The 27,708-nt window shown below is 40.7% G+C and overlaps 1 long non-coding RNA gene across 1 annotated transcript; it reads right to left on the bottom strand.

Moving 5' to 3' along the window:
- Positions 1-503: 503 nt before the first annotated feature.
- On the bottom strand, positions 504-25,721 carry LOC134476992 (uncharacterized). Its single transcript, XR_010048855.1, has 3 exons — positions 21,839-25,721; positions 20,814-20,948; positions 504-1,188 (listed from the first exon to the last, which is right to left on the bottom strand). It is a non-coding gene; the product is annotated as an uncharacterized LOC134476992 (long non-coding RNA).
- Positions 25,722-27,708: the final 1,987 nt, after the last annotated feature.

The raw sequence follows: 27,708 nt of genomic DNA, 5'->3' as shown, positions 1-27,708 counted from the left end.
TCGATAGCCCTACCAACTATTCAGCAACCTGGCCATCGTTCTCCCAACTTCTTCCAAGTGCCTGGAGAAAATCTGGTCCAACAAAAGTACCTTAAGAACCAGACAAGGTACAATGGGTTACACTCCAAACTCAACAATGGCCAGCTATAAGCCACAGAAAGACAGCAAAGATAAGCTCTCAGAAGAAACTTGCCATAGTGTGGCAATGCAGGAGACCACAGTAGGGTGCCAACTCTCAATGGTCAACATGTCTGATCCAATCGAACAGTATACTGTGGTAAGCACAAAAAAGAAGAGCAGGAAGAGAGAGATGAGGGGAAGAGGGCTTCGCATGGTTTCCAGCCAAGCCCTCCCACCGAGATCATTGAAAACGACACCCTTGATAAGAAATTCTTCCTACACCTGGCTAAAAGGAAGAGGCCCCTCCACCCCTGAAAGAGAAAAAAAGCATGAAGCACTTCTTTAACTTTCATAAATGCAAGAAAAAAGATTTGAAGCTGGAGAGTTGAAGCAAAATAATAGGATCCTATCCATTACTGAACATTGGGAGGAGATCATCAAAAACCAGAGATACATAGAAGGTGAGAAGGATGCAGTCCAAATCGGGACAACTGAGGAAGAGATGCTCATGGACAAGCTAGAGGCCTGCCCTACAAGTCGTCCATCAAAGCTACAGAGGCAGAAACCTGTGAGTAAGAGTTCCTGCTATAACAGAATTACTTCCAGGCTATACAAAAAAGGAGAGAGAGGAGAGAGGCAGTTGATGATCAACAAGCCAGTGCTAAGTACCACAGTCCTATCAGCAGTGAGCCCTGCAACAAGGTCTGGTTCCTGAAGAGATAGCTCCTCCTCCCATCAGTTGCTTTAAGTGGAAGCCAGGAATGAAAGGTCATCTTTGCCATCACACTGCCTGCTGTCTTCACAAGATGCCTTATCCAGCCATTCAGATACACTCTCTCACACCATAACTTATAAGAAACCGTTTTCCATAACAATTTGAATACAGATAAAGTGTGTCTTCTGGAAGCATAGATTCTTTGCTAATGGCCTTACCTGATGAAGCATCTATTACTTCCTAATACATACTTTTCCTTAATGAATGTTGTGGCTTCTGTCTTTGTTCTGCTGGGGCATGGGAACCAGTCAGCCTCTGCTCCTCTTCAGCAGAGCTCCCCAAAGGGCCTTGGCCTGCAGAGAGATGACAGTGGCATTGAGGGCAAACCCACACCCTCACTTCCTTCCTTGACCTCAATGTTTATCATTCTGTCATTACACACACCAACGACGAAAAGCCCAGTACCTTCACATGTGACAGTGTGGGCACAGAAATGCTGGGAAGGTGATGTGGTGGCCCTGGGTTTAAAGATGTTGGAACTAGGAAACCAGTTTCCCTTGGGCTTCTTGATGGGTAAAAGTCACATTGGTCTTGTGATCCCCTGCTCTGCCTGATGGAGGCTGCAAGGGAATCTGCCCCACCCCCACACTCCTGCCCTGCCCTGACTCTCTTACTTCAGTCTTGATGACAGCAATGGCTGCGTGCTGCTTCTTCCAGCCTTGCTCTCTAGAGCTGCAGCCAGGGTGGAACTTGCAGGTCTGAATGCAGGACAACTCTGAGGGTCACATCAGCCTTGCCTGAGGTCACCAGCGTTTCCTCTGGGCATGGCTGTACGCATAGGAACCATTCCAAGATGCAGCAGGGTAAGGAGTAGGAGAACAACTGCAGAAGATTTAGCAAGGAAGGAGATAGTGGCAGGTGGGTGTCAAAGACTGCACGACTCAGAAAGTTTATGTTCACCTAGTGCCCTTACCAGCCTGGAGGTAGGGAGACCTAACAGACTGAGCTGCTTACCCAAGCCTCATTCCAGGTCTCTCCCCTGCATGGCTTTCAGGTCATAGTCCTGGGAAGTCCCATGAGGTCCAGTGTAGATAGATCCAAGAGGAAGCAACCCTGTAGACAAGATTACTCTAAACAGCATAATTCAAAAGTCTGCATGTTATTGCCTCTTGACATCCAAACAGGGCCAAGTGGCAAGCTCGAGAAAAAGCCAGATCCAGAGAATTCTAAATGTGATTTGTAGCCTAATATCCATTACACATTCATGTGACCCCTACACTTTTCCCAGGGAAGAAGTCAAGTTTGAAAATGACTAAGAGTTTGGCCAGGTCACAAAGCAAGTTCCTGGCTATAGTACTGACTTGCCCTATAGCTTGTCAGGATAAGATGCAATCAGATACAGGATTTGTAAGCACACTGGAAGTGATCTGTCCAACATTGAGGAGCTTCATGGTCGAGGGGTCAGGCCCCAGAAAGATACCTACTGCATCTCATTCTACTTCCAGCTAGGTTTCCTTTCCTGAGAACCCATCCTCATGGGAATGCAGGAGGGCCCCAAAAGAGGGAAGAGAAATACATCACTACTCTTCTGGTTGCTGTGATCAATTACCAGAGAGAAGAAATTGCAAAGAGGAAGGGCTTATTTGTTTCATGATTACATAGGTATCAATCCAAGATCAGCTGGGTCTACCAATCACGGTAGCCAGGCTTGGTAGAGGAGAAGTGCAGACCTTGTGGCTGCTGGGAATCGGAGAGAGTGAAAAGCATGAATGAAGAGGTCTAGTGACCTCACTGTCCAATTCACCCCTCTAGGTATTTCTTAATCCACTTACTCTGAGAACCAACATAACTGTCACAAGGAGCTACTTCTCCACTGTCCCATGCTATGCCACACAGGTGGCTCCAGTCCCGGTGCCTCAGTTTGTGTCCTGGTGGAGTCTCACAATAGGAAGTACCACTGAGGCAGACCACATGGTCATGGGCCAGGTCTTTGTAGTTCGTATGAGCCCTTAGACCTGTACTGAAGCAGGTTCTGCCAACTGAAGTCCTCGTCAGCATCCACTGTGGCCTACAATGAAGAGCAAAATGAGGGATCTCAGCCTGGCATTGCTGGGGCCCAACATGCAAATTCAGAAGGGGAATGGAATGTGGCCCCTAGCACTGCAGAGGAGAGCTTTTCCACTGAAGGCACTGCAGACAGGAGAAAAGGAGCAAGCTTCTGTCCCTGCTGCTTCCACAGGCCTAGTCCTCCATGATGGGCAGAGTCCACCAACAGACAGAATCTACAGAGAACTCAGTTGAGACCCCCTCACAGATCTGCTTAGATACCCACACTGCCAAATGCTCACAGAGATCTCCACAAGAGTCCCAACAGACACCACACCAAGGCACACCAGAAGTCCTCTCCTGAGACTCCAGATAGACCACTACAGAGAGTTCCACGAGCTCTCTGAGATTACTGGGGCATGAAGGTTTGACAGGAAACATAAAAGCAGAAATACACTCCAGTGTGCATTTGCCTTAGGAATTCAGTTGAGTTGGATGGAAGATTCACAGCCAAAATTTCCCAAGTGGTACTCATGGTCCTGACACTGACTTGTTCAGTGGCCTTGGCAAACTGCTAGGCCACGGTAGTTTCATTTCCTCCTCTGCAAAATTAACAGAATGCTCACCTGTAACCCAGATGTTGGCAGACATAATTGGCATCAGTATCTGTGTAAAGATGAAATGCTGTTTAACCAATAAATGCCAAGTAATCCAAATTTTTAATTCCCACTTTGCCAAAAAGAAAAAGAACACTGACTGACTGAGAGTTGGTCATATTAGGGATTCTTGAATCTCTCTTTGCAGTTCACTAAAATTGAGCAGTGGCAATTGTAATTATCAAAAATGTCACAAAGCTGTGTTTCTCTGCATAGAGTTCACCAAACATTGCACAGATTTCACTTGTGAAAGATTTTATTGCTGTGATCCAGGTGCAGGGACATATGCTTGTAACTCCAGCTCCTCAGGAGGCTGAAGCAAGAGGACAGCAAGTTCAAGGCTCACCTGGCAACTTTCTGAGATCCTGATTCAAAATAAAAGAGAAACAGTGCTAGGGGTGCAGAACACCCTTGTGTCCTGTCTTTAGTGTGACACACAAAGATGTAGAGCTGAGTATTAATGCCAGCTGCCTTACAGGGAGTGTTGTGAACCATGAGGACATTTTAAAGTTCAGCAGATCTACACGACTGTATATTTCTGAGAAAAATAGTTTTTCTGCTTTGCCTCACCACCTTATATCTAACAACATATGCAATTAATCATAATTTCCTTCATTTCTTTTAGTAAACATTTATTAGGTGTCTACTATGTGTGAGGCACAAGTAAGAACAAGTAAGCACTAAGGCTTGGTAAGCAAGACACAAATAATCCCTGGAATCATAAACCATACTCTAAAGTGGAATACAGATATTAAACAAGTATTTATAATCAGCTATTAAATCATCATGATGGAGAAAGTTCAGAGAGATCTAACATTTTATAGAAACCAGCGAATGTCTCTCCAAGGAGACGAATTTCAGCTTTGATTTTATGGTGGATAAGAGTGTTGTCCAGGCAAGAAAAATAGCATGTACGTTAAGCCATGAAAAAGTGAGAAGGTATAAAGTCCAATTTGGCTAGCTCGGCTGGTGAAGGAATGGAAGAAGAACCTTAGCCTAAGGAAATTTGGAAGTTATTGAAAGACTTAATGTCAGGATGTGGAGTGCTGGGATTCACCTCTTTCTTGTTAATCACTCTAACTAGAACTTTGAGACTGAATAGAAGGAGAGAACTAAGTAGGCACACGTCTAAGTCGGTAGTTCATATAAAGCTTTTCATCAGAGTTAGTGTGGGGCAGGATGAGCACAGTAGCAGAGACAGTGGAGAGAAACACAGATTTGACAGCTATCTGGAAAACAGAACTAGTCAAACGTAGACCTTAGTGGGCACTTTGGGCATGGAAAGTAGGGAAAGTGTGAGAAGAAAAAAAAAGGACTCAAGGAATACTGCCAGCGCTGGAGTCCTAATAGGGGATATTGAAAACATGAACCCAGCAAAGGGACTTTAGAGGTAAGTTTGTCTCAGGGAGAAGATGAGTGTCGTTTCAAACTTGTTAAGTTTGCAAGGCCTGAAAGACATCCTGCTGAAGACATCCGAGAGGTGAATTAACACCAAGATCATAAGAGCCTTCAAGATGGAGGTAAAGACTGAAGAATCTTTAATATATAGATGTGAACCTGTGCCTAACGGGTGAATGATAGTGCATCAGGAAAGGGTGTCAGTAAGAATCTAAGATCCTAGAGAGAGATGGAGAAACATTAATAGTGAGAGAGGAACATGTACTCTCCAGGAGACAGAACAAGTGGAGAAAACAGAAGCCAGGAAGAGAGTGTGAGAAGCAGTTTCCTCACACCCTCCTGGTGAGATAGCATCTACTGCAGGTGAACAGATTGAATGCATGGATGCTTTGAACTATAGTTTACCTCATCAGAAATCACTCTTCCTATGAGCACATATACACAAAATGCTCTAAGGAGTTCAATACATTTTGCATTAATGGCTGTAATAATTTAGGACTGAAAACAATCTAAATGGTGTACAACAGGAAGTGAGCCAGGAAAATTATAGTATAATCATACAAAGGAATACATTGCAGTATCTAAAATTGTCCTTTCATATTGGTTCCAAATATTGTCAAGCTACAATACTTCATGCATATTATATAATATATCTGAAATAAGTATTTATTTTTAGGTGGTGTATAATGTTAATGAAAGTGAGAAATAGAGACAGAAGTATAGACAGCCCTCGGTAGTAGTAACCATTAGAGGGATGTGGGCAGTGTGAACAGATGTTGGAGAAAGGGGAATTGAGGGGGGCTTGGTTGAGACAATTCATGAGTGTGCTCAGAAGCTGATGTGAACGTGTGTGTGGGGGAAGGCTGCACATAGAGCAGAGCATGAGTGAGGGCGGGAGCAGGCTGTGCAGAAGTGGGAGCTGAGATGCAGAGTGGGGAGGGGGACTGTCTCATGAAAGAGGATGGACCTGCAGCAAGTGCATGCAAAACCGGGTGTACATGCAGACGAGGTTTAGGGTTAGTGGTGAGCAATTAAAAAGCTACTATTTATATTAATTTTTATGAATTGTATGCACTTATGGGCTTGATCTTGGTATTTCCTTAGGTGACATTTATGGCTTCACTGTGCCACTAAAATCATATTCATTTTTAATTAAACCATTTACTCAAGTAATTGTTCTTCATCACATTCTGCTTGGTTTTAGGTTACCCGGTAAGTGCCAGCCTGAATTTATTTTTCTTGCAAACATACCTTTACTTTTTCTTTTATAGTTGACAATTTAAGGACACAGAATACTGAGTTTAGCAATTTTACAGGATTTTGAAGAAATTTTTCCACTTTCTTGTGGTGTTAACATACACGTTTGATGTCATATGGATTCTCTTATAGGAGAAACCAAAATATACATAAAGAGCAAAATAAAGATAGATAATCAGAGTACAGAGACAGATTTTATGCGAATGGGAAGGGACCCAAGAGAAGGAGGGAGTGGGGAGGAAGGAGAGAGTGATGGGATGAAAAAGAACTGATCCAGGTTACGCACATAAAGAACTTCCCATGAGACACTTGTTCATTATGTACTACAAACATGTTATTAAAAATGAACACTTAAGAAAGGCACAGCATGGAAAACTAAACTCTTCCTGAAAAAAAATCATGTCACAATAATAAGGTGACATCAAGTAGTATCAAAAACCTGTCAAAATTTGATAAAATTTTTCAAATACAAAAGTCTTACTAAAAGAAGTATTAAAATTATTAACAAACTAGAAAAGCAGACGCAAGGCCATCAGAGGACTTTTCTACAATTCTTAATCTTTCAGAGCAGAAAACATCAAATGGCTTCACTTTTACTTGGCTACACGAGCACTAAGTGAGGGAAAAGTTCATACTGATCTGAATTCAGCCTTCTTTTCCTTTTAATAGTGAGAGCAGCACACGGAATAAAATAGAGTAGGGTTTACATGCTGAGTGTGTTATTATAAACTGTTGGCAAGTTACTTTACCTACTTAAACCTCAGTTGGAGGAAGAAATTGGCGAACATAATGAGCTCAACGTGGTATTTTGCACATAGTAGGCCATAGTGAGTAATGATAATTTTGGTTTTAAATGTATATTTTAGGCTACACAACATGAAATTATGGAACGCACTACGCACATTGTGGGATACACATAGTAAAACGGTTAATTGAGTGAACTAAATTACCATACCCAGCATCTCCCAGTGATTCTTGTTTGGTATCAAGAGTTCTTAAACTCTCCTCATTTATCAAAGATCCCAAATACTCTACAAATTTGTTAACTTTAGTCCTCCTATTGCATGGTGTGGGTTTATCTATATACCCGCTACTTTACATTCTTTAACTGTATCTCCCATTTTCTCTCCCACCCCTGGTAACCACTGTTTTATTCTGTACCTCTGCACTCTTTTGATTCTTGTTATTTACAAGATTCTCTTGAAACGGGAGTTAAGAACTTGGTAAAGCTGACAACAGTGGAGTCACCAGAATGGGTGCTTCATTACGGAGGTGACATCATGGGAAGCTCTGCTGTTTTGCATTAACTTTTAATACCATTAACTGACTTAGTAAAAAGGAAAATCACTTTCAAAAAGTGGTTTCATGTCTCAGGAGAGGAAGCTTGGAACAGTGGCTCCCTGTCTACAACAACCTGCTCCCAGGAGAGCCCCCAAAGTAACAATTAGTATCTTGGACTTAAATGAAATGCTTCCAAAATATTTTACCAGAAACTAAATATTTTGCCAATTTTTTCTTTGCTTTCATTTGAAATAATATTAACTCACTAGTAGTAGAAAAGGTTATTTTTGTCTCACCCTCTGTAATCAAGTTTTATATGCCTTAATTAAAATTAAATCTTATAAATGAAGTTCCTTTGTTAGAAACAGTTCCTTGATGAAATGGAGCCATGTAAAGAATATGCTAGGAGTAGTGTCTTAGAAAATTTCTTTCCTATGTCTCTGGCTGTGTAAAAGAGATTTGCTGGGGACCAGCCAAGAGGAAATAATATTATACTTTGCTGGAGGCTGGGATATGTGGCGGGGTCCTGAGGCTCCAAGGTCTGCTCAGGAGCAGAATGTGGAGACATGTGTGGAAACCTGCATGCTTCCTGGCCATGGAGAGAAAGCTCATAACTGCTCCGTTCTTAAGGCAACGTAACGTCAGCAGCGGACAATCTAAAAGGCGTGTGCATATGGATATAAGGAAGGACTGGTTGTCCATTAAACTGTCACCCATGCACTGCAGTTGCTGTTTCATGGAGAGTGCACTACTCCTCCCTATGCTTCTCCCTTGATACAAAGTGAGTCAACCCCCAGGGCTGTTGTATTTGCCCACTCAGATGAAGAAATACAAATGACAAATAAATACATGAAAAAAATTTCAGCATCATTGGTCATTAGAAAAGGAAATTGAAACAGCACTGAGGTTCAATCTCACTGCAGAAAGAATGGCCAGGATCAAGAAAACTACCAACAACAAATATTGGAGAGGCTGTGGCGAAAAAGGAAGCCTCCTGCACTGTTGGTGGATGTGTAGACTGGTGCAACCACTGTGGAGGTCCGTCTGCAGATTGCTCAAAAACCTGAGATTGGAAGTCTCATTTGTTCCAGCTATTTCACTTATGGGCATATTCCCAGAAGAACTCAAAGCAATATACCACACTGATATATGTGCACCCATGTTTAGAGCAGCACAATTTGTAAAAGCCACATCTTGGAAACAACCTAAATGCCCATCAACTTAGGAATGTAAAAAAAAGATGTGATATTTTTATACAATGCAGTACTACTCTGCTATAAAGAATGATCACATTGAGACATTTATAAGTAAAGGGATGCAACTCGAGACCATACTCCTGAGTGAAATAAATCAAACTCACATATTTGAATACCGCATGGTCTCCCTATTGTAAGCAATGGTAAGGGTACACAAGATACCACAAACTCAATACACACAGTGAAATGACAAGAATCTGCTTAAAGGGAAAAAATAGTATCTCAGGGAAAATGAGGAAAAAGAAAGAGGAAGGGAGAAGAAAAAATTATAAAATTATATAAACACAGTGTAGCCAAGATGACTGTGCTACAAATTCTGTAAGTTCTTGCAACAAAATAATTCACATTCATAGGATTGGAACAATTGTGCATATTATTGCATGGTGATCTGAGGGACTGTGAAGATCATTATGTAAAATAGCAACACTAGTTATGCTCTTAACTCCTTGTTTTGGAGGCCTGTATTGTCAGTGTTCTGGGCTCTTGGCTACTGTTGTTTATATGTCTTTTTCATTTCAAGATTTTCTAGGAATTTGTTTTGTTTTGTCTTGTTTTATTTTGTTTCTCACTCTAATACAGAAAGAATAGGTATACACGTAGACACGCATACATGCTTAGAACTTCTAAACGGCTGATGAGAATTGATTATGTAATGCATGATGAAATGAACAGCTATTTTGAAAAAAAAAAGGGACATTAAATTACCCAATGCTAATTCTGTAGTGTTGTGATGTGAAATCCCAGCAATACTATTATTCTTTTTTAGAGTGATTTGTCTGTTTTGTTTTGTTTAATTTCAATATACATCAAGGTATGGACAGCTATTTCGAACAGAATGAGAGACGTTACAGCAACCATTGTTGACTTTCCAATTGTCTCTTTTTGAAAACCTAAAATGCCTTCATTATTCTGTTCTGATCAGTTTTATACTATTTTGTTTTGTATGAATTCATTGTATGTGAAGATATGGACAACTATTTGGAAGAAAACAAGAGACAATGTGATAGACAGTGAAGATCTCCAGTAGTCTTGCTTGGAAATCTGTCTCATACATTGTTTTCTTATGATCTGTTTTGTTCTGTTTAATTTTACCCTCTTTAAAGTGAAATGTAAAATTTTTTTTGCCTTTATTTATACCAAATTTCTATAAGACAGGAGATTACAAAGTGGCAAAGCTGGCGGAGGAAGTAGGTGTGACCTATTAACTATGAAATTCCAGGCCCCGTGCACAGAACAGTTCCCAAAGCCCCTCATATAGATGTCTTGCTAGAACATGTGAAGGTTTCCAGTATTATGGCCTAGACCTGACATCAGCCTGCAGAGTGGGTGATACAAAAGCAGTGGTCCGTACTGATTGCCCCCCGGTACTGTGTCTTGCATGGATTGTCCACCTTCATGCTATAGGGTCTACTTCTTTACCTGCTTAGAAAAACTCAAAACAGACTTACTCTGCAGAGACTGTTTCTTTTTCTGTCTGTAATAAAACTTTGCTATGAGTTGTGCTTTCTTGACCAGCTCTTTGCTAAGGGCAGAAAGAACCACCTAGAAATCCCATCTAAAAGGAGAACCAGCACCCCAGAACCTGGTAAGGTATTTGGCTTAGCCAGCAGAGCAGGTAAAGACCTTAGGGCACATTTCCTTTCCTGTATCTCTCCCCTAGACAGGGAAAACTGGAGTCTTCTTAAGGTACTAGGAACTGCTTACTGTGTTTCCCAGTGTGTGGGGTGGAGGAGAATGCAAGGACTTCATGCTTCAGTTCTTTATGATACTTTGCTCAGTTCTTTCAGTCTTTAGTAGGAAAATAACTTTTGGTAACTTGGTAATTTGTCTGTGTAGCCACGTACCACAGTTTACTCCTTTTGGTGCCCAAATTCTGTTCTGTGTTGTTTCCCTCTATGGTCATTTCTCAGAATGCTGCGTTAATCAAGGTCACCTGCTTGTGTCTTTACGTGACTGGTGCATGCCTTGAATCATCTGCCATGGTGGGTGCTTCCATGTTTTATTTCAAGAGACCTCTTGGTCGCCAGAAAATCTTACCCTTGCTGGAAGGAAGTGAGCTTCCTATTATAAGGAAGGTGCAGGCATCCTCCCTACTTTCTTTTGAATTAGATTATGTACCTTCTTTTAACAAAACACAGATAATCTAAACTGCCTGATGGCCTAAGTCGAACAACAATGAAACAAAAAAGCAAACATAAAACAAAACCATTCTGTCAAGTTTAACTCAAGTGACTAGGGATCATTCTTAAACTATTAAAGGTTTTTCTGTTATCCTTAAAAAAGAACTTTCCATTTTTACTACTTTGAACAAAATACTGAATTTTTACTATCACGGTACATACAAGAGGTGTTATTTCTAAAAAGGCTCCACTCCACCTAAGTAGATCAGTGACTCAAAATGCCTAAGAAAGTCCTCAGATGCCTTTTCTCAAGTGACTCCACCCTGCTTCAATTGAGCTGTCAGGTGACTCAGTGTGGCTAAAGGAATCCTGGTGGCAAAGGAGATTTCAACCAGAGGTCCCAGGAGTTTCAAAGGACTAGGTAGAGCCATCCTCCTCTGAATAAGGAGTTAATGGGCCCCAGTATTCAGATAAAAAGAGGGTTTGGGGAAAGTGAGCTTCTGTGAAAGATGCCAGAGTTATCCTATCTTTGGATAGAGATGTTTATGTAGTAAGTACTTGAGTCTCACAAAGGACATTTTGTGGGTTCAACAGATCTCCTCCTTTGTCACAGGACACTATCTTAAGTACGAGAGCCCTAGTTTCCTCTCTCCATAGGCTCAAAGGCAAGCCATGGGAAACTTCATGGACCACACTCCACAGATCCACTGACTTTGCCTATGATCAGTGAGATGTGTTTGACTCTGCCAGTTTGAAAAAAGAACAGTTTATCTACACCTAGAATACAGTTCAGGTTCAGCATAAACCCAATGCCAAGTGTAGGGTGCAGGACGGCAGTTTATTCTAAGAGATTAATTTCTAGTTAAATTGTTTCTGCTTAAAACACACACGGGAGGCAAAATAAATCTCTTATGTTCAGGATTTTGTGACCCTTCAGAAAAAGCCCAGAAACTAGTATTTAGAGTGGGTCCTGAAGAAGAGATGTCTTTGATGATCTAAATTCAGACCCCCAACTGTCTTTTGAGGGGACATGGTTCTCTCTCACCTGTTTAATGAAGAAACTCCAAATGGGACCTTACACAGAGGGACCCTGACAGTTGTAAGTCAGTTATTAGATATGGCATTTTCTGTGTTCAGCAACTTGGTTCTGGAGACATGTCAAAATAGAAAAGCTAGAATTGTAGATGTCATAACTGACAATGCCTTATATCATCTAAGGAGAAACCAAACAGAAAACTGAGGTTTCTGTTTTAAATGAAAGAAGTCTGGACACTTGATATGCAACTTCTTCAAGCCACCATCTGGGCCCTACTCCAAATAAGAGATGTCCCATGTGGCTTACTCATGGACCAAGGGTATCTGCAATGCCCTATGCATAGATGCAACTACTTCCTGTGATGAATTCTGGGCAACCTTGTACATCATCAGTAAGCCAATTCAATTATTCCATTTTATTTTGACTTCTCTACAAAATTTTTTCCTTGTATTTATTGCTGTAGTTGGGTGGAGGAGACCGCCCTACTCTTTACTCTTTATCTGTCATATCATTTTGAGGACCAAATGTTTAACTATGAGTTTCTAATTCCACACAGAGATCCACTTTACAAAAAGATAGAGTGAATATTGAATAGCCACCTTGCCTGAGAGCAGTAGCAGCTGCAGCTGTGCTACTGAAAAAAGGTGCAAAGATAACTTTAGGGCAGAAACGTGAAATCCTGCTAGCCATCAGGAGAGAACAATTCTTGAAACTAAAGGTTACTTGTGATTAATAGCTTGCTGAATATGTAGTCATGCTGTTAGTCATCCCTAAGATTATTACAAAATTTACACTACTCTTAATCCAGGCTTTCTGATATCTATAGTCCCAGAAGTTAGCCATTCCCATGAACAAGTAATCTCTCACTTCTATGCAAGCAGGTAGGACATCACTGACCTGACCTTCCAAGACTCTGAAGAGTGTGGTTTAATGATGAATGCAACTTTGCCCAAGGTCATTCATATATATTCAGGTTATGCAGTTGTGAGTTCACAACAACCTTTGAAGCATACTTTCCCCAGGGACCTTTGTTCAAAAAGTGGAGCGGGCACTAGATCTCTTCGTTGGGGATTGATATTTGGCCACACAGGCCCTGCAGGTGTCACAGGCCCATGCAGGAATCTGGAAAAAAGAAGGTGCTGGATAATAAGCACTCAGCTATGAAACACAAGGAGGAATTTCTACAACTCTTAGAGGCAGTCTATCTTCCCAAGCAGGTTACAGTCATGCATTGTAAGGGATCCCAAATCAACATATCTAGAGTCTCCTTGGGAAATCAAAATGCAGTAGGAGGCAAGAAGGGCAGCGCCATAGCCCTTCAAGGTCCAACCTTACTGCTGGTTCCTGAGGAACCATTCTGATCCTTCCTCAAGGAATGTGGTGACAGACTATAAAAACACTACATGGGAAACCATCACTCAAATTTTTAGAGGACTAAGAAGAAATCTGTCCTTGCGAACATCTGGAAAACCTGAGGCTCATCTCCAGCACTGCTCCAATATTGCTGCAGGTATAGTTAAGCAGAGTCGCTAATGACCTTAATTCACCATAGGTTAAATGGGCACCAGCACTAAGGGTTGCGTTTTTAAATTTGTATCTATTATGTGGATAATTTTGCTAAGGCTGAACTCTCAAGCTCTAAATAATTTATCTAACCTTCCTCTTTGTCATGCTTTGTCTTCCAAAAGAAGCATGGAAATCTGACCTACTCCTCATATTTGGGTTCTACATGCCCCAAATAATAGCAAGATTACTTTCTTTCTTCCCTTGAACAAGCTACTCAATGGTCATTGTTTTCTCATTGTTTTCTGGCAGTTTTTCTCTTCAACCCAGTCAGTAAACCACAATACACCAATGTAATGGGAGACCACATAATAACTAGTAGGCAGGGTCTACAGCCTCTTCTAGATGGTACAAGTAATGGAAGACAGAGCTCTACTCCCCCAGTAACCCGTGAACAATTATGGGGATGTGGTCTCTCAGGAAAAAATGAGACAAAATATTAGGACCTAGCAAACCTTGCTGGGGAAACAAATCTATATATCTATCTGTATCTATCTATCTATCTATGATATATGTCATATATATCTTGTATATTTATATTTTTACTCGAACTAGTTATGAAGTTTACTGCATTCATTTTTATTAACACAAAATTTTAGCTTTGCGTTTCTTAATGAAAAATTGAAATTTAATCTTTAAAATTAAGAAAGACATGTTCTAATTAAGGAACTGAGATTCTTTTAATATTGTGCTGTACTTCTGGCATATTTGAATCTGAAGCATCATATTTGTTTGTAAAGAATATATGAAACATGAGCAAGGATACATATATATTTGCTTGGACTGGCTGTAATATTAGCAGAGGCCCACAAGGAAGGAAATGCACTCAGGTGCCTCCCTCAGAGCAGACTAAAAACTGGCAGTCAGGGGAACATTCTCCCCTTGGCTGTTAGGTAAATTCAAGAGGAACCCCAGCTGAGAATCATTGTGATAGATTGTTGATTAAGGCAATATCCAATTCGTTACTGTTAACTAATAGTGCTAGGTATTTTTGGTATAGGGATAGATTTGTATTAAGTACATCATTTTTAAAAATTTTGTGTTTACAGATTCCAAATATTGAACACCAAAAAATGATTGCAGCATGAAAAACAAAACTGAAAGCAGATAGAGGATGATCATCCCAAGAGGCCTCGATAAAGTCATTTGGAGTGACTTAGTGTAGTGGAAAAGCATCATGAGTTCTGTATAGTCAAAGTGTTGTGATACCAACCTCAAAAGTGTTAACAAACTTGGTGAAATTTAAAGGAAAGAGTTTATGAAGGGAAACTGAAGAACTTTTATACCCTGTATTTCAGTTTTTAAAACTATCTTTTCAAAACCAATCATCTGAGAGCTGCCAGGTTTTAAATTTCACCGTACATAGCAAAACATGGAAGGCCCTTCTGTGATGGAGGTTTTTATCAAAATGAGCAGAAGACAAGTCCTAGAGAGACTGCAGCATGCTTAGATGAAGTTAGGCTGCATATGAATGAAAAGGGACGGAAATATCTACAGTGCACTGAGCCTGCCTGCCTCGTGACTTTGATTTTTACAGATTTTATGCTACCCTTCAACGTACTGAACAAAAAACCACAAAAGTGTAGGTGAAACAGTAGAAAAACAGGTGAGCAAACACTGCAAGTTTTTGAAAGCACCCTGAAATGAGCAGTTGAAATATTTTCCAAATCTAAAATGCATTTAGAAAATTCTACATTTGAAGACAATCCTGTAAGGCATTAGGGAATCTGCAAGGAATTTCCTAGGATTGTAGCAGTTGCAAATGAGAATTTAAGTAACAGATTTTTATGGTTCCAAAACATAGAGAATTCTGTGTTTTCGTATTTCTCTGAATAAAACCTACTCTGAAGAACTTGATCTTTACTGGTTGCACTGGATAGATGTGGGGAATCTGGAATTAGAGCTATTAGAATTTCAAGAAAGCCATATCTGAAAAAGTAAATTCTATGACCTGGTGCAGCACTTGAAGGCAGAATGTGAAAGATGGCAAAGGGCAGCACAGAAGGGCTCTAAACCTGAAACCCTCAGCAAGTGGAGACTCTGCCAAATACTGAAATCAGCAAGAGCACTTGGGATTGCTTTTCTTACTTTGTTTGGATTCTCACACTTGTGAGCAGCTGTTTTATTTTAAGCTTTCAATTATATCAAACCTGACACCAGAAACAGACTCACAGATGACCTGAATGCTGCACATATTGCTCTTGAACTAACGAAGTATGAACCAAGGTTTGAAAATTATCAGCACGCATACAGCGGCAAAGAACAAGTTAATTGTGCAAAACCACATCAAAAAGCTTTACCTTTCAAAAACAACACAAAAGCTGTTTATATCATTGAAAGCTCGGGCACTGTGCTTTTAAGATAAATGATGTCAACCTATGAGTTGTTTTTTCTAAACTAAAACTGTATTCAGGTTTAACTGCAGTGTTGGCACTCTGATAAAGAAGTGGGTTTTAGGTTGTGCTTTGGGCACTAGATCTCTGCACACCGGTGTAAGTACAGCAAGTAATACTGTACCTTTGTTGGAGTCCTCCACCTTTCTCAGCTGGTGCCTAGCATGACCTGAGATCACTCTTTGATTTTATCCTATGTTGCAGCCTCTGTTTCTTCAATTCTTCAGTTTCCTTAAACATGTCCTCCAGTAGTTTCCAAAGAAAGGTTAAGAAAGATAACATTTTTGGTTTGTTTATTGACTTTAAGGTTTGTGAAAGTCAAATATGTGTCTAAAATCAATCCTCACCGTTCACAAGAATTGGACATTGGCATAAGTTTTTCCTTAGCATTTTGCAGCCATTAATTCTGCTTCCTAGCCAGTGTCTAAGGCCATTTTGATTCTAATTGCTTTGTACATGAACTATGGGGTTCTCTCTATAATTGCCTAGGATCTTTTTCCCTCAGTAGGAGTCTGTGATGTGCATATTTTTGCCTTTGTATAGTTGTGGACATCTCACATTTGCGTTTGTGGAGCAACTAATGCCCTCCATCAGCAAGAACTATGTTGCATGCAATTCTGGGAATTCTTGGTTTCAGTGACAGAAAACAACTGAACTGCTACAGCATGCATTCTAGAAACTTACCACCACTGTTCTAATTCTTTCTTTTAGTATTTCTTCCTATTTCGTTTGTCTTATTCAATTTTCCTCTTTCAGAAATGTGCATTAATTTAATTCAGCACTTCCTGAGCCCACTTTTCCATTTTTTGCCTATTCTGAACTTTACCATCTTTTTGCTAAGTTTTCTTGTTTTCCAGAAAATATTTTCAACTTTCACTTCCAATATGCTCCATGAAATCCTTGTTTTTGAAACAGTACACATGAATGTCTTTTTCCTGTCAATTTAAGATATTTCTCTCACAAAATTTTCAACCATGTTTTCCCTTTTAGTTAAGGAGATTTTCAAAGATGTATGCATATGAAAAGATATACATCAATAAGGGTCAGAGAAAGGACAATGAAGTATCACTTCATACCTGTTAGGATACTTATTATCAAAAGAAAAAGTGTTGCTGAGGATGTGGAGAAACTGCAACCCTGTACACTCCCGAATAGAAGATGGTGTAGCAATGTTGGAAAACAACAGGAAGGTTCCCTCAAAAATTTAAAACCAGGCAGGGCATAGTGGTGTGTATGTGTAATCCTAGCACTCAGGAGGCTGATGCAGGAGGGCTGCTGCAAATTTGAGGCCAACCTGGGGTATAAAATTAGTTCAAGGACAGCCTGAACTGTATAGTGAAACTCTGTCTCAAAAAGATTTTTAAAAATTAAAATAGGACTATCATATGGCCCAGCAATTGTTTTCCTCTGATGATCTGAAATTTGCTTTACTGCTTCCTACATAAGTCGTTTCCTTCCTTAACTCTTCTCCTTTTATTTTATTTATTTATTTATTTATTTATTTATTTGGGACCTCCTAGTGTGAGGTGTTCCCTAAACATCTGGTGGTAGAGTCTAACCATAGTTAAGATGATTACAAGTTTAGTATATGGGAGAAGGAATTATAGCATTTACAGCCAGACAAACAGGTTGTGGTAGTTTAATATTGCATCAGCTTGCATACACAGGAATGCATGGCTGATTGGCTAAGCACACTTCTGAGTGTGGCAGAATGCTGGAATGACTGCAGGGGGAGACCCACCCTCAACCTGGATGCATGTGGCACCAACCAATAGGCTTCCAGCTTGCATAGACTCAAAAGGGGAAGGAAGAAGTCACGCTTGGGTTGGGTTTCTTTGAAGGAATGTTAGCCTTAACCATCACCTTTGGACTTCTTCCTTCAGCCTTTTAACTCAGACTCTTCATCCTTCCAGTACTGACCCTTGGACTTCCCCATACACATGCCAGCAGGACTCTGGTGAGCTACAGGTCTTCCATCTTTGACTAGATCCTCTGGATCTGCACCTCTCAGACAGACCTTTGCTCTCTTCCACACCTGATTCCACAGGTGGCCACTGCAATCCTACCTTCTACTAAACCTGTTTCTCTAGTGAACTCTAAGTGATACACTGATGCACAGGTCCCTGGCTTTTCCTGGTGTGAGTGTGAGGGGCTTCAATTGTTTCACTGACATGTTATTAACTTTTTAAAATTTAATCACTCAACCTCTCCAAAATAAAAATTTCTAGGTTTCTATTTGTGGAGGGATGGGTTTTACATCTGGGTACAGAACAGAATTTTCTGGGTCTCATGCTCCTTTTTGTTACCCAGCATGGCATCGCAACCTTCCCTTGCTTGTATTAGTTGTCAAGTCTTTTTAACTTTATTCTGCGGAGAAAAGATTGGGGACCCTAACAGGCATTATGGAATGCAGAAAAATGCAAGAGATTTATGAGTGTGCTAGAATTCTGAAGAATCCAGCCAAGGTCCTGAATCCCAAGGCAATGTGCTGCAGAAGACTAGCCTGAGGCCTACAGTCCATGGCAATGCCTCATACAAGTTTATATAAATGATCTGCACTTGGAAGGCCCACAGGCCAGAGGTGGAAGCTAAAATGTCTGTAGTGTTGGGGCCAAGGATCTGGCAGACTAAGGACTGTACACTGGAGCTGGGAAGTGAGACTCAAAGCAAAGATCAGAGCTCCTCTGACACTGAGAACAGCTGAGTTCTTATCAGAAAAACCAGTGGTGGTAAACTTCTCCAGGAGAATCAGCAGCATGCAATCTCCCCTGCCCATTCTATTTTTATGACATTCACAACAATTCTCAGCCTTCCATGCCCACAACCACACTGACTCAGTTCACCTGGGCATTCCCACTGAAACTGACAATTAATCCACTGCAAGCAGTATGAAAATATTCATCCAGTTTCTTCACACAGGAATGCAGTGGAGCACTCAATCTAGGTAAATCCATATTGCAACTAGTGAAGATAAATTCTAGGAAACAAATATTTATAAATTGGCCCCTCATTCATTGCATTTGAAGCATAACATTTTTTAACCTATAGAGTATAAGACAATGTATCCTTTTTCCATCAATGTTTGATTTTGTATATTGTTACCCAAACTCTCTAAATGTTAAATAGATAGAGAGTTATATCCTACTGCTGGAAATTTTTAAATGTGAAAGAACTGTTCTGAAAGAACATGAATGAAGTTACAGATAGACAAAGAGTTTCTAATCACTGTTGTCAGTTACTGATTAGTAGGTAATACACATAAACTAAAAATTAAACTATTAGCAAGATTAATTCCCTCTGCAAATGGAACTGCAAATAGCAGGCTATAAACAGGGCCTTAGAACTATAAGATTCCCTCAGTGAATCGGGACCAGTCTCATTCCAATCCCAAAACACAAAGAACATGGAATGTATAATTATACTTGTATTTGGCTGCTTTCTACTTGTGTTATTCTCCTTGGCATAAGTCGGTTTAAGAGATAGAATGATTTTAGTCTTTCATTTACTTAAAGTGTTAAAAATTGGCCAAGTTTTTAGACCTGGGACTACAGAAAGAAGCTAAATTAGCCGTGTTGTTGAATGCTCTTTTGTTAGAAAATAAAGGATTGTGTTCTACTCATCCAAACAGATATTAGGTACATTCTTGGCATTCAACTATGCCCACATCTTTCAGTAAGGAAGAACAATGAGGAATCAAATCTGCTGATGCTCTCATTACAAAAGCAATGTTTTCCCTGAGATAAGACATTTTGATGTTAGTAACAAGTTTCTTACATACATACATACATTTATATAAAAACAAGGCCTTCACCGCAGGGTACCATAACCGAGTTCAGATGATGGAAGTTATGTACAAACCATAAAGAATAGAGAAAATGAAATGACTCCCTAAGACCATTGTTTTGAGCTTGTGATGAGGTACAATCTAAATTTAAGTTTTTAAATTATCATATAATATTTTTTTTGCATCATGGTAAATAATCGACCACTCAAGTTTAGTTCTAACGCAATAAGCTATCCTAAAAGCTTTTGTTTTTTCTCAAGATCAGATCAGTGCAAAACTCTATGAGGCTACTTTCCAAATAAGTACTCTGCTGTCCTTACTGTGAAGTGGCCCCACACAGAATCAGAATAGGAAATTTTCTCTAAGCTCATTTTTATAACCAAGCTTTAATGCCTTTATAATCTGGGAAGTTCAACCTTGCAGATAAAGGAGTAACCTTCCTTTTTGGAAAAAAAAACCCTTACCTTATTTATAAAGCTCAGGCTTATATGATATAGTATGTTTTGTCCCTATTAAAGATTTTTCTTGAAAATCAAAATGATTCCTGCAGGAAAAATACAAAAACTTTGATCCAGTGTTTATACCTTCTGCCTGAAAATATTTTATATCATAATTTCTACTAAATTTTATTCAGACCTCTGTGGGGAAATATAATGGATGATAAGCAACAGCTTAAATAGAAAAGTAACTTTTTGCAGTGAGAAGGTAGGCTCTTGGAAATTGGAAAAGGGACGGGAGGAAGGTGGGAAAGACTGAAAATGACCCAGATATGTTTTATACATGCACTAATTCTCCAAATGAGGATCATTCTTCTGCATTATAAACCCGTATACTTGCATTAGTTTAAAAAAAGAAACTTGAAGTGATATAAATTCAAGTCACTAAAATAGTATCTAACTTGCACCTTCTAGAAAATCCACGAAATATATGAAAATCTTATTTTAATCAAGTCAGTCTCCAGAAACATAGTGATATTTAAGAACTTTGCCCTATGATGCTGTATAAAAGCTGGCAAATGCAGAAGTATTGTGTGTGAGAACAAAATGTCCACGAGGTTAACCTGATACTCCAAAGTATCCCACCCTGACTCTGGAATGGAGAGTTCTGACAAGACTCACTCTGGCCCTTTTCCTTCATGACTAGACAGTGCCAAAGGAATCAAGTCACAGACACAGATAGATTGCCTACCTGCAGGATTTCTGCCAAGAGTCCAGTTTGCTTCCACATTGTGAAGGAGAGACATCTATCTCAGCAGAGTCCCAAGCTATCCATTTGCAGACAATGTGATTTTCAATTGATTTTAGTTCTCTTTGCTCCACCTTGCTAAAGAAACACAAATCCAGGAAAGTAATGATGACATCAAACAAGATACCACAAAAGTTAATACAGATATTTAATGTTTTATGCAATGATACTGAACAGTTGATTAAGCAACACACAGGGCCCTCTCAGGGGTGTGTACCCAGCCCTGAGCTCTGATTCTGATGCCTGCACAGTCTGCACAGTTCTCCCACTCTCTCTGTGCCTCACTTTCCTGGAAAAAGGAGGTAAATTTAGAGTCAGCCTTTGGGATTACTAAGGGAAGAGAGAAGACTGTACTGTGGAAAGTTCAGTTGAAATATTCCCAGTACCTTAAATATTTGGGGGTTGTAACTATGGTAACTATAATTAATATTATTTCACACAACAGCATTTATGAAGTCATGTGTGATAAAGGAAGTGAGTGAGAGCCTACCTTGCTCATGTTCCCTAAATTCCTCACAGCTGAGCGATTTTTGCCCATGGGTCCATCTCCTCTCAGGATTTTCCATCTTTCACATTTCCTGTCCAAATCTGGGCTTCCTGAGGTTTACTCTCACAATCAAGAAGTACCTTTTTCCTTCCAAATTAATCATATCTTGCATTTCAGATAAATTATCTTTGTGTTGCCTGCAAAGTTGAAATAAGGCTTCATTCTTTCAGGAGGTAGTTATTTATAACTTTCTCAGTTCTCCGTTTGTTGAGACCTTGCATCTGCACATGCCAGTGTCTCAAACTACCCTCCCTTTATTTACCTCTTTATTTTTCAAGACACTGTGTTTATCATTTTTCCTCTCCAGTATTCCAGGATGCTCCTGGCAAATTCAGTCACTTCCTGTACTTTTACCTAGCCTTCTGTTTTGTATTTAAATTCATAGTATTTATAATTTCATAGGTTAACATATGTGTCTCACCCCAAAAGTCAGGCGTGGATTTTCTCAGGATTCTGGTGGATGGGAGCGCCAAGGCCCCTGCTCTGGCAGATTCTGTGTGGGAATGGCTGCCCTCTGCCTCCAAGATGGCGTCTTATTTCTTCGTCCTCCAGAAAGGAGGAAGGAGGTATCCTCATGCTGTGGAAAGCAGAAGAGCAAGAAGGCCAAGTACTATGCGAAGCCCCTCAAATAAGGGGTTTAACTGTGATAGCTCATACCCTGAAATAAAATCCAAGGAAGCAAGCAATTAAAATTTAGGGAGCAAAGGCTTTATTTTAGGCCAGGCCTGATGATGCAGCCTCTGTGAGCCCATATGGAAGACTGCATGCCTTACAAGCTAAAGGGTTGGGTTTTTAAAACCACAGGAATGTTTCGAACTTTGACACAGTTTGATAGTACCTGGACTTCTTGGCATTTCCTATAATTTCCTTGTAGTTAAATGTTTCTTAAGGAACAGCACATTTTATTACCAACAGGCAGAAGGGGGAGGGGTAGCTAAAAACCACAAAGCTATAGACCTATTTTAGATAACATTCTTGGTACATTTCAATGCTCCTTGTAGTTAAACATTTTCCAGGAACAGCACACCTTGCCAAAACTTGCAAAAGAGGGTTGGATGTATTTACAAGGAGCTAAAACTTAAGTCTTTACTGGAAATGGAATTTTAATCTCTATTGAAATGGCGCATACAGAACAGGAAGTAGGCGCATTGGTTAGAACTAGGCCACAACATTCCCTTCTGATGTTGTGACTGAGGCCAAATCTTTGGCCAATTACTTAGGTATTTGGGGGAACAAAGGCATGCTGGTGTAACATAATTAGCTTTATGCCTTGCATTTGTTGCCTGACATATGCAGTTATTCTATTGAGTGTACTAGCACCTACTGTGACCAAAAGCAGTACTCATAACAACGGTGCAAGCAAGGGCAGGAGATAGGGCAGCATTTCATTTTAAACACTTCATAAAGTGTTTTTACATAGCTCTCTCCTCTTTTTTTGACTAGGTCTTTCTGTAGTCTCTTGATTTTATCTCGGACAATTCCGGGCTTATTTACATAAAAGCAGCATCATGCCTGCAATGCCGCACAGATCCCTCCTTGTTTCGCCATTAGGAAGTCTAGTCCATTTCTGTTTTGGAGAACTACTGCAGCCAACAAGCCTATTTGGTGTTGAATGACCTGAACGGTACTAGATAATGCCTGCACATCACTAACGATCTGGTTGGAAAGTTGGACAGAAACCCCTACTCCTGCTGACCCATACCTAAGGCTCCTGATATTCCTAGGCCTACCAATAAAGGAATAAGTTGAACTGCCCTCTTTGAGTGGCCTGTAAAGTAATCTAAACTAGGAATGGGGACAGGCTCATCCCTGGGTAGGATCTCTGTATCAGGCAATAGTACAGCTGTTACACATTTTCCTGTCCAGTTAGTTGGGAGGAATGTATAGGCCATATTTCCTCCACAAATAAATACTTGTCCTTCGGCGGATAAAGGGGGTAGTCCAATTAACTATGGGACTACAATTAGTAAATGCAATGAATCCCATGTCAGTGTTGGAGGTATCATTATGAAAACCTCCTTGGAGACAGGAAGAATCCTTGAATCCTACTGTTTGCACTCTAAAGGGGGGACCTGCACTACAATTTAAGTAATCTTGTTTCTCTAGCATGATCAAAGAAACACTGATGGGGATCATAAGGGGCATGGGGGAGCCCTGTACCATGCATAACCAGCAATCTTCAGCCAAAGTTGGGTTGGAAGCATCTAAGGCTTTATGAGTTGCTTCTAGAATATCAGAAGTTTGAGCATCCAGATCAACTCCCTGTGATTTAGGCAGCATCAAGGGGGTGGTAATATATCTGGGTAAACATTATTTTTATTACCTGCTTGACTTGTAACTCAACCATGAGTTCTCTGTTCTTAGCTTGCGGGCCGCCCCCATCAGACACATGTATTGGGGCCACCCTGCTCCAGCAAACTGATTCACCAATCATGCCATGACATGAGGCTTGAGCATACTTTGAATTTCCTATTACTGTTGGATGGGTGGACCAATCACCTCCAGCACTTCTAGCCTGTGTCCTCATAAGCTCAGTAGTGAAGTAAGTTTTGCTATCTATGCTTATACATTCTTGCACAGAGTCATAGCAGGAGGAACGCATTTCTTGAATAATAAGAACAATTCTGAGGGCATGGCCCTAGCTGGCTGCCTTTGTTAGGCATCATGCGGGGCTTTAACTTACACATCCACATTTGAGTCAAACCCCTGTAACTGAGGGTATAGCAACAAGGAATGCTAACTTGTCCCCACAATCTGTCCGAAGACTATATGTATATAATTTATCATTTATGTGGGAAGGATCATGATCCTTTTTTCCTATTGTATGTATAATCCCGCCCCCCCAGCCAGAGTCTTTCTCTTTAATATAACCCTCTCCACAATCATAGTGGCTCCCATACAAAGATCTTAACAACTGTTCTTTGCTTACAGGGGGACCAAAGCCTCCATGCAAGATCAGCATCAATGTTATTAAAATCCCCAGCAATGGGACAGAAGGAGCAAAAGCAAGCAAGCTAAAGCAGTTCGTGACTGGTATAATCTAACTATGTTTAGTCAATTTTAACTTCAAGGGGTTTCCAGTCTGTTGTATAGTCCACTGAGCATGTCCCTCGTTGTCCGCTGTTTCCAGTGGCTTTATGTGAGTATGGTGAATCCACACAGTTTTTCCTGCTACCTTGATGGCAGTAGCGGTACTGAGCACCACAGTGAAGGGTCCTTCCCAGAGGGGTTCGAGGGAGTCTTGATGGTGACGTCACACCAGGACAGAAGTTCCCGGCTCGATGGGTACTTTGAGTGGCTGCTCTGAAGGCAGGTCCCGGTGTTTTTGTCTAAACAGCTGGTGGATCAAGGCCAACACAGGCTGGAGTGTCTACAGGGACTTAATGAGATCTAGGTTAGTTATTTCAACTAATTTATCCTCTGACAATCTCGGGACCAGTGGAGGGGGCCTTCTGAATATACACTCAAAGGGGGAAATTCCAGAAACATATGGGGTACATCTAGCTCGCAGCAGAGCAAAGGGAAGAAGGCTCACCCAATTATCGCCAATTTCTAAAGACAGCTTAGCTAAAGTGTCCTTGAGAGTTTGGTTCATACATTCTACTTACCCTGAGCTTTGTGGCCAGTAGGCACAGTGGAGTTTCCAATTAATCTTTAATGCTTGGACTAACTTTTGGATGACTTGGGCTATGAAAGCCAGGCCAGTATCGGACCCCATTGATAATGGGAAGGCCAAATCAAGGTATGTTCTCATGCAGTAGCTTTCTGGCTACCACTATGACTGACTCGGACTTAGTAGGGAAAGCCTCTACCCAGCCAGTGAAGGTGTCTACTAATACCAAGAGAGAGTGATGTCCCTGTAAACCAGGCTTTACCATGTCCATAAAGTCTACTTCCAAGTGTTCTCCAGGGGCAGTTCCTCAATGCCAGGTGGTCTGCAATGGAGAGCTTTTGGTCAGGTTGACTAACAAGCATGGTGGGCATCTGGAGCCCAAAGAGGCAGTCAGTTTGGAGAGTCTTGGAATGAAAAACCAAGTTCTGAACAATTCAGCAAGTTTAGTTCCCCCTAAATTGGTGGTTTGGTGAGCCTGGTGTACCAGCTCACGTCCTAATGCCTCAGGTAACATCACTCGCTTGTCTGGTAATTGGTATCAACCTCCTGGGTTGAGGGACTTAGCTCCAAGTTGAGATGCTAACTGCAGGTCCTTCTTTGTGTACACCGGTTCTGATAAAGTGGGAGGAACCAACACCGGAGCAGCCCCTCTGATGTAGTGGCTATTTTTTGAGTGGTCTGATCTGCCAAATTGTTTCCTAGGGTGATAGGGTCATCTCCTGTCTGAGGAGCCTTGCAATGAATAATAGCAACCCGCTGAGGCAGCCAGATTGCTACCAGCAAGTCTAGGATGTGTGGAGCATTTTTTTTTTTAATCTTAGTCCTGGCTGAGGTTAAGACCTCATTCTTGATAGATGGATCCACGTACATGTACAGTAGCAAAAGCATATCTACTGTCAGTATAGATATTTACCCTCTTTCCCATAGCTAACTTCAGTGCCACAGTCAAGGCAATGAGCTCTGCCCTTTGGGTAGAAGTGCCAGGTTCTAACTACTTAACCCAGAGTACCTCTTTTTGGTGGTCACTGCTGCTCCAGCCACCGTTTGCCATCCTGGATGAATCTTCTCTGGTCGGTGAAATAGTTCTCGGCATTTCCTAAAGGCTGGTCGGTGAGATCAGCCCATAGGTTCTGCTGCAGTTTGAGGATGTCAGCACACTCGTGGAGAGGCACACTCTGAACCTCTGGGTTGTTGTCAGGCATAAGGGTAGCTGGGTTTAAGACTAAAGAGGTCTTGAATACCACTGACTCTGGGTCTAGAAGCAGGGCCTGATAGTGTAGAATTCTGGCATTCAAGAGCCACTTTTCGGGAGGGGTTTTGATAAGAGTCTCTAAACTGTGGGAGGTCACCACAGAAATCTTCTGTCCAAAAGTGAGTTTTTTAGCTTCTTTAAGTAACATTGCCACAGCAGCTAGGATTCTTAGACAAGGGGGCCATCCACCTGCCACTGGATCAAGCCTTTTGGAGAGGTAGGCCATAGGCCTCTTCCAAGGGCCAATGTCCTGGGTTAGGACTCCTTTGGCAATGCCCCTGAGTTTTTCTATGAACAAGGTGAATGGCTTGGTAATGTCAGGGAGTCCCAGGGCTGGGGCCTCCGTCAAGGTCTGCTCGAGCTGCTGGAAGGCCCATTCACATTCATCAGTCCAGTTCAGTGAATTTTGAGTTTCTCCCTTAAGGGAGTCATATAGGGGGCCAGCTATTTCAGTAAAATTTAGAATCCATAGCCTACAGTATCTAACTGGCCCCAGAAACTCTCGTACTTGTTTTTTATTTTTTATTTTTATTTTTTTATTTTTTTTTAGTTTCTCACTCATAGAGCAATTCTAACACCTTGGTTATCTTCTTGTTGGTAGCTTTTTGTAAATTCTTTCTGTTCTCAAAGACCTTTTGTGCTATCTCTATTAACTGGCTGAGGGGCATTTTCTCAAATCTCCCAAACTTTTGTAATGTTTGTCTAATGTGTAGGGCCGACTGAGTTGGAAAGAGAACAACTGGCAATATTGGGGGAACCTCCTTACCTCTGGTTGTCCAGTCGGGGTGGGATAAAAGGAAAACATGGTTCTGGCATTCCAGATCAGAGAGTAGGCTTGATCTGGATGGCACATCGGTTTTTGTCCCAGGGTGCCATGTGGCAGGCCATTGTTTTGTTGAAATTACATACTTAACAAAAAAGGGCTTCAGTCTGCCCTACCCCTTTTAGAGTACAATCTCATTTTAATGGAAACGTTTTGCAGTAAAGGCTCACCAATCTTAAGAATAAATCTACCAAAACAGACCTAGTACTGTCAAATTCTGAACACATTTATTTCTTTTCAAACCTGTTATTTGCAAGTACTATAAACCAAGACAAATAAAATTCACATCCCCTCGAGCTTTATACAATCTACTATATACCCTCAAGTTGAGTTTTTCCTATCTTCTTTCACATTCTGGCACAGCGAGACATTTTTATTTGAAGACAAAACCACTTTCTTTGTCCCTCATTTTTACTTATTACCAGTCAATTACCTTACCTCTCACTTTTCAGAAAACATTAAAACTTTCAACAAAACCTCTGCAGTGATTTTTAGTAGTCTAAAATATATTGAATCATTTCATATGTTTCCACCACCTTGAAATGCTGTATTTTAAAAAAGTGTAACCTTTTAACTGGCTCAATTACAGTATGACCTGGTTTT

This window comes from Cavia porcellus, unplaced genomic scaffold, assembly GCF_034190915.1.
Source record: "Cavia porcellus strain 051 isolate PalLab524CR breed Dunkin Hartley unplaced genomic scaffold, mCavPor4.1 scaffold_7, whole genome shotgun sequence".
Classification (NCBI taxonomy): domain Eukaryota; kingdom Metazoa; phylum Chordata; class Mammalia; order Rodentia; family Caviidae; genus Cavia; species Cavia porcellus.
Note: the sequence above shows the minus strand (reverse complement) of the source record. Positions and strands in the feature narration are given on the sequence as shown.